A 14,021-nucleotide genomic window follows, 5' to 3' on the forward strand; every position below is an offset into this window, starting at 1 on the left:
GTTCAGTGCTTCAATTTTAAAGCTCTTCCTTTCTTACATGCTAGGGAACCAGATAAAAATATACCAAAAATGATACATGAACATGTAATTGCAGAGGAAAACTTTTATCTTTTAACCCTGGAAATAAAATGTTAAAAATATGTTCTACCAGGACAAAAACTAGAGAGTACATTTTTAAATAGCTAAACTATAGGAAAGGGGTAAATATGTGGGGTAAGATACATGCTGTTAAGCTATATATTAATATTCAAATGGTCACTCATTACTCACAGAGCCCAGTGGTAGCAGTATAGAAAATATGAAGTCTGAAAGATTGAGCAAAATGACCTTCTTGACTGATGTAAGAATTTTAGCTCTTCTTCCTTTCCCTTCTTTCTTTTGGCTGCCCATCCCCTAACCGCCCATCTATTCCCACCTTTTCTCAACACACACACACACACACACACACACACACTTTGTATTGCAGGAATATACTGATAGTCATGCTTAGAGTAAGTTGGTAGCTGTATTTCATTCTACCTAAGTTTCTGTGATTGCCTCAAAGGACTTTGGCTTTGTTGAAGAGAATGCTGTTTTGGAGTACTAGCAGCATAGTTAAAATCCTTTATAAGTTAAAAAAAAAAAAAGCATGCAGCATATGAAATATTTGATGCTCTCTCTTCTTTGTAGTTTTTATCCAAGGAGTTGTTCACTTGTTATTTTCTTCTTATCCATTTCCCACACCAGTGGGTAAGCTCCAGGAGGGCAGAGAGCAATTTCTCCAGCATCTAGCCCAGTGTCTGGCACATGGCGGGCACTCAGTGAGTGACTTAAGACTAAAATAAGTGAATGTATGGAGGAGTTAGAGCTGGGTTAAATGTGACATGTCGAAGGAAGTGTAGACTACAGAATCCATCTAGCAATAGTGGACTCCAAAAGGAACTGTTGGCAGGGTGTCTGGGTGGCTCAGTCAGTTAGGCGGCCGATCTTGCTTTCGGCTCAGGTCCTGATCTGAGGTTGTGAGATCAAGCCCCGCATCAGGATCCATGCTAAGCATGGAGTCTGCTGGAGATTGTCTCTCTCTGCTCCTCCTCCCTCTCTCTCTCTCTGCTTGAGATTCTCTCTCTGCCCTTCCCCTCTTTGTCACACACATAGATGTATAATCCTTTAAAAAAAAAAAAAAAAAGGATTGCTAGTGTATGTGTGTGACCTGGTTCCCAAGGGTTTATCTGGTGGCAGACCTATGGGGCCCTTGGAACTTAGCATCAGGTGTGATGATTCAACAGTAGGCAGCTTGGCTCTGTACATCTGTACATCTTACGGAACTCAAACTTCTTTAAAGGTTAAAATCATAGATCAGATCACACAACACCTGGGTGGCACAGTCGGTTAAGTGTGGGACTCTTGATTTCAGCTTAGGTCATGATTTCAGGGTCATGATATCTTAAGCTCTACCTTGGGTTCAGCACTGAGCATGGAGCCTCCTTAAGATTGTCTCTCTCCCTCTCCTTCTGCCCTTCTTTGCCCTCACCCCATCACATGTATTCTTGCTCTTTCTCTATCTCTCTCCAAAAATCAATCAATCAATCAATCAATCAATCAATCATATCCTGTGTTTTAACTGAATTTGTTTCTTCTGCTATAGCACCTGCATCATCAGGATTAAATATCTTAATTGATTTATTTTATTTTTCTAAGTTATTTTACTCTACTGTATGTTATTTCTCACTAACCTACCTGCATGGAGTTTCTTCCATCTCTGAAAATGTGTTTATTACAGGATTTTACATCTATATTTCTCAATGTCCTAGGATGTTGCTATGTTTTAAACTAGATATTTTGTAAATAAAATTAAGTTTTGGGTATTTAGATATAGTCTTTTTTTACCTTCAGGCTTTATGTGTGTGACATTTTTATTGATAAAATCAGTTTTTTCTTTATTTCTGTGTATAATATTTATTAAAAATTATTCTTAAAACAATACCAGAAAGAATAGGACTGCTGTGGGAAAACAACACCCCTGGGTCATGGTTTGATTGAAGAATGCTGGTTGGAGTGGCGTGAACCCAGTCTTTAATAATGTTTCTGCCTTTTATTCGTTGTGTAACTTTAGTCAAAACCTTTTTCTCTTTAAGACACACTCTGCAGAATAAGAAATTGGACTATATTATCTTTCTCAGTCTTAGAGCTAAGAGAATGGACTTCTCTAATTCCACAATCATTTTCTGATACAACTCTTGAAAATCATGAGTTTAATTCCAAATTTGTGCAGAGTACAGAATGTAGTAACTAAACCAATAGAGCTATTGAAGACAAATGCAGTCACTGATTTATAGATATTTATTGAGTTCTAACTACTTTTCAAGCACAGTTCTGTACACTAGTAATAGAGCAGGAAACAAAGACCCCACCTTTCATGGAACTTACATTTTTTTTTTTTTTGCAAAAAAACAGGCAAAAACATTGATACATACATTTTAACAAATACATTTATAACACATCAGTTGGTAATAAGTATTTTGGAAAGGTGCAAACCCAGATAAGAGAGATAGAGAGTCAAACCAGGGATTGGGAGGGTGGGGATGATGTTATTTTTCTATAGGGTGATCTAGGAAGGCCTCCTGGAGAAGGTGACATTTATTTTGATATCTGAAGGCAGTGAGAGAGCAGGCCATGCATTTATCATGCAGGAGGAATGTGGAAAGAGGAATATTTAGCAGGAGGAATATGGAAAGAGAAAACAGAATGCCCTGGAATGAAATTTCAGTCATGTTTCAAGTTTAAGATGCTCATTAAACATCCAGTTAGAGCTGCTAGTTAAGGAGTTAGATAAAAACGACAAAGGAGAGACAGAGGAAGTTGTTGACTACTGTATTTGGAGATGAGGAACATATGGAAAAACCAACAAAGAAAATTCTGAAGACATTGGTTGGTGGGAATAGGACCAAAAGAAAACAAGATCATGAAGGCTCAGTTGGGACATTTTCAAAGTGGGAATGAAAAAGCAGAAGAAAGCGGGAGTAAAAGGAAGTCTGATAATATGTAATTGACTTGCTTTTCCCACAAGATTTAGTACTCTGTGAGTTGGAACTATCTTGAAATCCCTGAACCTACAAGTGTCAGGGGGTATAACTTAAAAGTATGAGGGAAATAGTTGTGAAGTGTAGACTTTGGAGAGTTCTCCTGGTTAAGCCACACACTTGGATACAATGGAGTCACCATATCTACTAGTTAGTCATTCAACGTTTACAAACAAAACAAGTCTCTTAGAAGACAGGCTTGGTAACAATGAAGAAATTATCTATCAGTCCTTTTTATTACTGTCCCTCTGGCACCTGAAAGAGTGCTCAATAAATATTTGTTAAATGAAGAAGTGAATCAACTGAATGATGGAAAAAAAGATTCTAAATTTTCACCCATAGTCAGTCTTGGATATATCGTACATCAAGATAGCATGAAGATAACCTCAGTGTTATTCAGTATTAACTCAGTGATTACACAAAAACCAGCCTATAAGGACAGATGGTTTATGTTTCACATCTTGTATGTGAGTTAATCAGGCATCCTATGATCATCCTATTTCCCATCAATTATAAGTAAGTATCAGGCTGCATGAAGTGAGGATTCATCGCAACTCATTAAAATGTTTGTCTCAGGTAGAATCTTAGAGAAAATGGTACTTGGTCCATAGTATTTGAATTAACTAAGAAGTATGGTTTTCCATATGTATAAACAGATAGTTATACACAAGTGCTAGAAACTCCAACATAACGTATATGCTGATCTAATTAATGATGTAAATTTACCCTTAGGATCATAACTTAATGTCTGCACAGTGTTTAAAGGAATAGGTATCTGTTGAGATAAAAAAACAATGTTTAAAGACTTGTGAAACTAGTCAACCTCCAGTAATAATATCTCAGTCTTCTGACTTAATGTGCTAACTTCTTGATGGCTGGTTCCTGATTCTTAAGCAATTGGTACTTCTAGGCCATCTAGCATCTTGTGGCTGAGCCAGCTCGAAAAAGCACCAAGTCATTAGAGTAGCTTCCTGAACTTACTTACCCCGGCTCAGAATTCAGAGGTATGGGTGTTTCCCTAAAACAGTAAGAGTGACTACATGAGAGTTGCTTTTTTTTTTTTTTTTTTTTTTTTTTTTGTGAGAAGGAAGTGTGCTAAAAATCTGAAGACCTCCAGGAGACCTAAGGCTCTGCCTTTGGTTTTGAGGTAGGCACATAGTGAATTGAATGTATATTATATCATATAGAAAACTTCCTACTTTGATCAAATCATATGGTGACTTAAAAAAGTAACGAGGGAAGTTCCAGTTTCACATTTTTCTTATATTGAATTGGTATATCAAAGACAATGGACTACTAAAACGTCTCATTCGATTCAGTGAAGAGGCTGGCATTGAAATGAAGTAGCTTATGAAGAATTCTAGAAATCTGATCCTCCGATTTGGAGGCAACAAGAATTTGTTCCAGAGGCAACAAGAATTTGGACCTTAAAAGATGTGACATCAAGTAACCCTCAATGCCTAGTAATTGTTAGGGCAACTAAGAAAGCATCACTGATAAAACATGTTGTCAAGATTGAGAAGTTGTTGTTTTAAGTCCTTCCTTCCTATAAGATCAGTAAAACTATGGTGGGCTAGAACTTGAAGGAAATGATTCTGAATGTGCTGTATTCTAATCAATGCTTCATCTTATCCTTGGAGTTTTAGCCCTGACTCGTCTGGGAGGCATGAGTTTCATGGCCACTTACTTGACTGCATAATCCAGCTGCTTCTTTTCCTAGAACTCATTTAACCTGTGACTTTTATTGACATGGGCTTTAATTTTTTTAAGTTTTCATCTTTGTAAATTGCCTATTTACATTTTCACCCATTTCTCAGTTTTCTGGCTCTTTTTGTGCTGATTTGCAGTTCTTTCTATGTTCTAGGTGAAAATTCGTTATGGCTTAGCAACGGTGTATTTGTTGTGTGTGTGCTAACTTTTTATACTTTGTCCTTTGTCTCTTAATTTTGAGGTGGACAAATCCATCAAATTCTCCCATGAAGGTTGTGTTGTTTATATTTTTTTATTTGTTTTTTTCCTTGTTTTTTCATCTTATACACATTCTTCCCAACTTTGGGATTAAATTCTTTTATGGTACCTACCCTTTCCTTTAGCTTAAATATTCCTTTAGCACCAGAGACATTTTGGATTTTTAAAAATTTATTCATGCAGAGAAATATTATGTAATGTTGATTTTTTATTACTAAGTATATACACACAGTTTTTCATTTGCTTGATCTGTTTTTTCCTTTTCCATCTTTTTATGACTTGTGCCTTAAAATCTGTTTTGTCTAGTGTAAAAACTTCTATGCTGGCTATTATTTTCCATACCTATATCTTCAACCTTTCCAGATATAAATATAACTATGTATATGGATCTAGATCTAGAAATGTCTATTAGAGTAAAGCAGTAGCTAGATTTTCTATTTTTCTGTTTAAACCAAGGTAATAGTTTTATGGGGTTCTTCTGTATTTTCACCATCTAATTTAACATTTTTGATTTTTGCATTTATTTAAATTAGTTTTATCTGGGATTTATCTGTTTTGTGTGTTTCATATTTATATTCTATTTTTCCTTTTTTTCTTCTTTACCACTTTCTTATAGAGAAATGATACTTCCCTCTCTATCCAAAAATCATACATTCTTTATACACTTTTATGTGTATCAAGAATTAGTTTTACCTCTCATGGTATGAGTATTACACTGGTAGATAACTTATTTTTTCTTATTAAACTTATTTAACTATTTTTTATTTCTTATTTAACTATTTCTTATTAACTTATTAACTATTTCTTATTTAACTTATTTAACTATTTTCTTATTTAAACTTATATTTTCTTTATTAACTCATCTCTTAGTAGACATCTGGGATGTTAGCTATTATGATTAAGGCTACTTTGATCATTTGTAAATGAACGTTTGTGTGGACATGTTTTATTCTGCAATATGAGTACATTAACCCATTACATATTAATACATTAATTTCTCACAAACTGTGGACTGGGAGCTGGCTCCTTGTTTTTGCAAATAAAGTTTTACTAGAACACAGTCACCTTCATTTGTTCCTATGTCCTCTCTGAACACCTTCAAGCTACAGTGATGGTGTTGAGTACTTGCAACGGAGACCATGTGGTCACAAGCCTAAAACATGTATTCTTCGGCACTTTACATTATGAGTTTGCTGATCATTATTGCGGGTACTCTGGATTCTGTTGTATTCCTCTAAAGAGTATCTCCTCTCCCCCACTCCATCCACCTCCCCAGAATATTAACCATTAGATTCAAACTGGAAACTCTGTCTTCCCTACTGTGGATAAGAGCTCATATCTTCAGTCCACTTTTTCCTTATCTGTCCTACAGAGAGGGTGTTTTCCAGATGTATGGGTCCAGACTGGCCTGTGAGTTTTTGACAGCTTTCACCACAGCAGCTTCTGTCTTTACAAATCTAAAAAGATGGCCTCTTTCTCACTGTTGCTCTAGCCATTTAATGCCAAGCCATAAGCACAGCCCACAGTCAGGTCAACAATGCAAAGGTATTTAACGCAGTTTGTTCAATCCCTTTGACTCCCCTAAAAAGTTCCCTTACCACTGTTCATTCTCCAGAACGAGTATGAGGTGGCTTTTTGTATTCTCCCCACAGCTGATGGTTGTAATTTACAGGGTGGTCCATCTGTGGGGATGGGCAAGATTCTCCTTGCAGAAGGAGAATCTTTTTATTTTTTTATCTCTTTCATACTAGGGATTTCTGGATTTTTTTTTTTTTAATATTTCAAAGAGTTCCTTTTTATTTACATTCTTTTTCTTTTCTTTGGGGCTTCATTAACTACGTCCTGACAGTCTTCCTTTTTCTACATTTTTTCACACTCCTTGACTTTCTTTCACACTTGCTGGTGTGTTCTGTTCAGGAGTCCTTTGCAGTTTGTCACCTCATTGGTTGGCTCAGCTTGGGTTGTGTTTTCCCCCATGTCTGCTACTCAGACTACTCATGCTACTTCTGCCACTAAGGATCTTTGGAGTAGAGGAGGGAAAAGAGAAAACATCAAGCTTATTTGACTGCCAGGGGCCAAAATTTCTCTGTAGAAGGATAAAGCTTTTGAGATGTAAATGAGCTGCATTTTTAGTATTTCTTTTCCCACTTTGAGGAAGTTTTATAGCATTGGCTAAAATCCAATTACTGTTGTTTTCCATATTCAACATTTATTTGGATTTTATCCTCATTTTTATCAGTCTCTTCGCTCACCGTCGTTTTTCAGTCCTTTCCTATGAGATCATATTCCTTCTTGAAATACATCATTTAGAAGTTCCTTTTGAGCAGATCAGTTGGTGGTAAATACTCCATTTTTGTTTCCTTGAAAGACTTTTTATTTAACTGTCAGTCTTGAATAAAATTTTAGCTGAGTTCAGGAGTTTATATTGACAGTTATTTTTTTTCCTCTTGCCAGTTTGAATACACCATGTACTCATTTCCTGATGTGGGTGCCAAGATACTATCTTTGCCATTTTCTGAATTTTAAAAGAAAACTTTTCAACATTTCACTTTTTTTTACACTGTTTGTTGTAGAGTTTCATAGGTGTCCAGTAATTGTGAAGACATTTTTTTCAAAGGCTGGTGTGCTAAGATCTTTTTTTAAAGAATAGATATTGAATTACATTTTAAGCTTTGCACCATAAGTACAGAAATCATAGATTTTAAAGTTATCAATGTACTTGATTACATTAATCAAATCTCTGATATTACAGTAACCTTGCATTCTGAAGGAAAACCCAACTTGGTCATGGCATTGCGTTTTTTTATGCATTGCTGGATTCAGCCTGTTAAAGCTTGCTTAGCGTATTTAAGTCTAGATTAATAAATTAGGTAGATTACTATTTTCATTATCTTTTGAAATCCCTGTCTAGTGTGGGTATCTAAGGGTATTTAAAAGTGTTCCTTCTTTTTCTCTTCTCTAGAGAACTTACATAAAATGAGAAACTAAATTTTTGAAAGATTGTTAGATTTTGGACCAGCTGTATACTTTGTGGGAAGATATTTAACAATCACTTTTAACTATTTTATTTTTACAGAATACCTCTGCTTCTCTTTTTCTTCTTGAGTCGATTTTTGTAAGTTTTTAGGAAGTTTTAAAATATCTTTTCATTTCATGTAAGTTGTCATAAGTTGTCAAGTTTATTGGCATAAAACTGTTTATATCATATTATTTGTAGAAACCTAACATTATCTGTAGTTATACCTTCATTTAATTCTAATAGTAAGGGTTGTGGGTTTGTTTGTTTGTTTTTTGTGGGTATTTTTTTTTGTCTTCTCTTTTTTCTTTCTTTTTTTTTTTTAAGATTTTATTTTATTATTTATTTGACGGACAGAGACCACAAGTATGCAGAAAGGCAGGCAGAGAGAAGGGGGGGAAGCAGGCTCCCTGCCGAGGAGAGAGCCTGATGCGGGGCCCGATCCCAGGACCCTGAGATCATGACCTGACCCGAAGGCAGAGGCTTTAACCCACTGAGCCACCCAGGTGCCCCTCTTTTTTTTTTTTTCTTAATTTTCAATTTTATTCTTTACAAAGAACTAGATTTCTGCTTTTTATTATTCCTTTAGAGTCTTGTTTTCTGTGTTTTAAAATACCCTTCTCCCCCTTTTTCTTCTCTTCTATCCTTGAAAGTACTATGATGTTCTGTAATGGAAAATCATGTTTTTAATAATATTATTCCATGCTGAATTACATTTACTACCAAATGTTAAGTTATTGAAATTGTATTTTGGAAGATAATACAAGTGGTAGAACAAGGAGTTACATGTAAAAGATTTAATTGTTACTTCCATATGGGTGCACTTAAGTTTTTTTTAAATTTTTTTAATTTAAAAAAATTTTTTAAAGATTTTATATATTAGAGAGACAGACAGACAGACAGACAGAGATAGTGAGTGAGAGCAGGAGCGAGGGGGGAGATGGAGAAGGAGAAGCAGACTCCTCGCTAATCAGGGAGCCCAGTGTGGGGCTGGATCCCAGGACCCTGGTATCATGATATGAGCTAAAGGCAGCCACTTAACTGAGCCACCCAGTGCCCTGGGACTTTTGTATTTTTTTTTTAATTTTTTTATTTTTTCAGCATAACAATATTCATTATTTTTGCACCACACCCAGTGCTCCATGCAATCCGTGCCCTCTACAATACCCACCACCTGGTGCCCCCAACCTCCCACCCCCCACCCCTTCAAAATTCTCAGATCGTTTTTCAGAGTCCATAGTCTCTCATGGTTCACCTCCCCTTCCAATTTCCCTCAACTCCCTTCTCCTCTCCATCTCCCCTTGTCCTCCATGCTATTTGTTATGCTCCACAAATAAGTGAAACCGTATGATAATTGACTCTCTCTGCTTGACTTATTTCACTCAGCATAATCTCTTCCAGTCCCGGGACTTTTGTATTTTGACATAAATTTCAGAACATCTTAATGTAACTATTTACTGTAAAGAAAGATATGAATATAGGTTATCTTTGAAGATAAAATTTATGATTTTTATATATGGACAATTAATGTTCCACTTAAATTATTTCATTTAAAATATATGGTATTTTCATGTAAACATTTTAAAAATCCTACTTGAGTAAAAATCCACATTCCTATTATATGCTTTTTAAAAAATTAACATATAATGTATTATTTGCTACAGGTCTATGAATCAACAGTCTTACACAATTCACAGCATTCACCATAACACATACCCTCCCCAATGTCCATAACCCATCCACTGTATTCCCCTACCCCCAGCAACCCTCAGTTTGTTTCCTGAGATTAAGAGTCTCTTATGGTTTGTCTCCCTCCTCAGATCCATCCTGTTTCATTTTTTTTTACTTCCCTATCCCCACCACCCCCTGTCCTGCCTCTCAAATTCCTCATATCAGAGAGATCATAGGATAATTGTCTTTCTCTGATTGACTTATTTTGCTTAGCATAATAACCTCTAGTCGCATCCATGTCATTGCAAATGGCAAGATTTCATGGTTTTTTGATGGCTGCATAGTATTCCATGTATGTATATATACATATACACCACATTTTCTTAATCCATTCATCTGTTGATGAACATCTAGGTTCTTTCCATAGTTTGGCTGCTGTGGACATTGCTGCTATAAACATTCAGGTACACATGCCCCTTCGAATCACTACATTTGTATCCTTAGGGTAAATACCCAGTAGTGTGATTGCTGGGTCATAGGGTGGCTGTAGTTTCAACTTTTTGAGGAACTTCCATGTTATTTTCCAGAGTGGCTGTACCAGCTTGCATTCCCACCAACAGTGTAGGAGAGTTCCCCTTTCTCATCCTTGCCAACATCTATTGATTCCTGACTTGTTAATTTTAGCCATCCTGACTGGTGTGAGTTGATATCTCACTGTGGTTTTGATTTGTATTTCCCTGATGGTGAGTGATGTTGAGCACTTTTTCATGTGTCTGTTGGCCATCTGGATGTCTTCTTTGCAGAAATGTCTGTTCATGTCTTCTGCCCATTTCTGGATCGGATTATTTGTTCTTTGGGTGTTGAGTTTGATAAGTTCTTTATAGATTTTGGACACTAGCCCTTTATCTGATATGTCATTTGCAAATATCTTCGCCCATTCTGTCAGTTGTCTTTTGGTTTTGTTGACTGTTTCCTTTGTTGTGCAAAAGCTTTTGATCTTGGTGAAGTTCCAATAGTTGATTTTTGCCCTTGCTTCCCTTGCCTTTGGTGATGTTTCTAGGAAGAAGTTGTTGCAGGTGAGGTCAAAAAGGTTGCTGCCTATGTTCTCCTCAAGGAATTTGATGGATTCCTGTCTTACATTGATGTCTTTCATCCATTTTGAGTCTATTTTTGTTTGTGGTATAAGGAAATGGTTCGGTTTCCTTCTGTATGTGGCTGTCCAATTTTCCTAACATCATTTGTTGAAGAGACTGTCTTTTTTCCACTGGACACACTTTCCTGTGTTGTCGAAGATTAGTTGACCATAGAGTTGAGGGTCTATTTCTGGGTTCTTTATTCTGTTCCATTGATCTATGTGTCTGCTTTTGTGCCAGTACCATCCTGTCTTGGTGATGACAGCTTTGTAATAGAGCTTAAAGTCTAGAATTGTGATGCCACCAACTTTGGTTTTCCTTTTCAACATTCCTCTGGCTATTTGGGGTCTTTTCTGGTTCCACAGAAATTTTAGGATTATTTCTTCCATTTCTTAATATTTGTTATTTGTCTCAATATTTGTTCCTCCAATCCATGAGCATGGAACCTTTTTTCCATTTCTTTTTGTCTTCCTCAAATTCTTTCATGAGTACTTTATAGTTTACTGAGTGCAGATTCTTGGCCTCTTTGGTTAGGTTTATTCCCAGGTGTCTTATGGTTTTGGGTGCAATTGTGACTGGGATAGACTCCTTAATTTCTCTTTTCTCTCTCTCACTGTTGGTGTATAGAAATGCAACTGATTTCTTTGCATTGATTTTATATCCTGACACTTTACTGAATTCCTGTATGAGTTCTAGCAGTTTTGTAGTGGAGTCTTTTGGGTTTTCCACATAAAGTATCATATCATCTGCAAAGAGTGAGAGTTTGATTTCTTTTTTGCCTATTCATATACATTTTATTTCTTATTGTTGTCTGATTGCTGAGGCTAGGACTTCTAGTTCTATGTTGAATAGCAGTGGTGATAGTAGACATCCCTGCCATGTTCCTGACCTTAGCGGAAAAGCTCTCAGTTTTTCCCCATTGAGAATGATATTCACTGTGGGTTTTTCAAAGATGGCTTTGATAATATTGAGGTACGTGCCCTCTATCCTTAACCCTTTGAAGAGTTTTGATCAAGAAGAGATGCTGTACTTTGTCAAATGCTTTTTCAGCATCTGTTAAGAGTATCATATGGTTCTTGTTCTTTCTTTTATTAATGTATTGTATCACGTTGATTTATTTGTGGATATTGAACCAACCTTGCAGCCCAGGAATAAATCCCACTTGGTCTTGGTGAATAATCCTTTTAATGTACTCTTGGATCCTATTGGCTAGTATTTTGGTTTGAGAATTTTTGCATCTGTGTTCGTGAAGGATATTGATCTGTAATTCTCCTTTTTGGTGGGTTCTTTGTCTGATTTTGAGATCAAGGTCATAGTGGCTTCATAAAATGAGTTTGGAAGTTTTCCTTCCATTTCTATTTTTTGGAACAGTTTCAGGAGACTAGGTATTAATTCTTTTTTAAATGTTTGGTAAAACTCTCCTGGGAAGCCGTCTGGCCCTGGGCTCTTGTTTGTTGGTATATTTTTGATGACTACTTCTATCTCCTTACTCATTATGGGTCTGTTCAGGTTTTTTATTTCTTCCTGGTTCAGTTTTAGTAGTTTATATGTCTCTAGGAATGCATCCATTTCTTCCAGATTGTCAAATTTGCATGCATATAGTTGCTCATAATATGTTCTTATAATTGTTTGTATTTTTTTGGTGTTGGTTGTGATCTCTTCTCTTTCATTCATGATTTTATTTATTTGGGTCCTTTCTCTTTTCTTCTTGATACTTCTGGCCAGGGGTTTATCAGTTTTATTAGTTCTTTCAAATAACCAGCTCCTAGTTTCCTGGATTTGTTCTCCTATTCTTTCAATTTCTATTTCATTGATTTCTGCTCTGATCTTTATTATTTCTCTTCTCGGGCTGGGTTTATGCTTTCTTTGCTGTTCTTTCTCCAGCTCCTTTTGATGTGGGTTAGGTTGTGTATTTGAGATCTTTCTTGTTTCTTAAGAAAGGCTTGTATCACTATATACTTTGCTCTCAGGACCACCTTTGCTGTGTCCCACAGATTTTAAACAGATGTGTTTTCATGTTCATTTGTTTCCATGAATTTTTAAATTCTTCTTTAATTTTCTGGTTGACCCATTCATTCTTTAGTAGGATGCCCTTTAGCCTCCATGGATCTGAGTTCTTTCCAACTTTCCTCTTGTGATTGAGTTCTAGCTTCAAAGCATTGTGGTCTGAAAATATGCGGGGAATGATCCCAATCTTTTGGTACTGGTTGAGACCTGTATTGTGACCCAGGATGTGATCTCTTCTGGAGAATGTTCCATGTGCACTAGAGAAGAATGTGTATTCTGTTGTTTTGGGATGGAATGTTCTGAATATATCTGTGATTTCCATCTGGTCCAGTGTGTCATTTAAAGCCATTATTTCCTGGTTCATCTTTGGCTTAGATGATCTGTCCATTTCAGTGAGGTGAAGTGTTAAATTCCCCTATTATTATTGCATTATTGTTGATGTGTTTTTTTGATATTGTTATTACTTAGTTTATATAATTGGCTGTTCCCATGTTAGGGGCATAGATATTTAAAATTGTTAGATCTTCTTGTTGGACAGACCCTGTAAGTATGATATAGGGTCCTTCCTCATCTCTTATTATAGTCTTTGGCTAAAAATCTAATTTATCTGGTATAAGGATTGCCATCCCAGCTTTCTTTTGATGCTCATTAACATGGTAAATTGTTTGCCATGCCCTCACTTTCAATCTGGAGGTGTCTTTAGGCCTAAAATGAGTTTCTTGTAGGCAGCGTATCATTGGATCTTGTTTTTTTAATCCATTCTAATACCCTGTGTCTTTTGATTCAGGCTTTTAGCCCATTTACATTCAGGGTAACTATTTAAAGTTATGAATTTTGGGGCGCCTGGGTGGCTCAGTGGGTTAAGCCGCTGCCTTTGGCTCAGGTCATGATCTCAGAGTCCTGGGATCGAGCCCCGCATCGGGCTCTCTGCTCGGCGGGGAGCCTGCTTCCTCCTCTCTCTCTCCCTGCCTCTCTGCCTGCTTGTGATCTCTCTGTCAAATAAATAAATAAAATCTTTAAAAAAAATAAATAAATAAAGTTATGAATTTAGTGTCATTATATTGTCTGTAAGGTGATTGCTACTGTATATTGTCTCTGTTCCTTTCTGGACTATTACTTTTAGGGTCTCTTTTTGCTTAGAGGACCCCTTTCAATATTTCCTGTAGG

At 36.3% G+C, this 14,021-nt stretch overlaps 1 protein-coding gene across 1 annotated transcript in view; it reads left to right on the top strand.

The window, feature by feature from the left end:
• The window catches only part of ADAMTS19 (ADAM metallopeptidase with thrombospondin type 1 motif 19), a 273,564-nt gene that overhangs the window by 162,218 nt on the left and 97,325 nt on the right, over positions 1 to 14,021 (top strand). The gene's annotated exons all lie outside the window — the stretch shown is intronic.

Source organism: Lutra lutra, chromosome 5, assembly GCF_902655055.1.
Source record: "Lutra lutra chromosome 5, mLutLut1.2, whole genome shotgun sequence".
Classification (NCBI taxonomy): domain Eukaryota; kingdom Metazoa; phylum Chordata; class Mammalia; order Carnivora; family Mustelidae; genus Lutra; species Lutra lutra.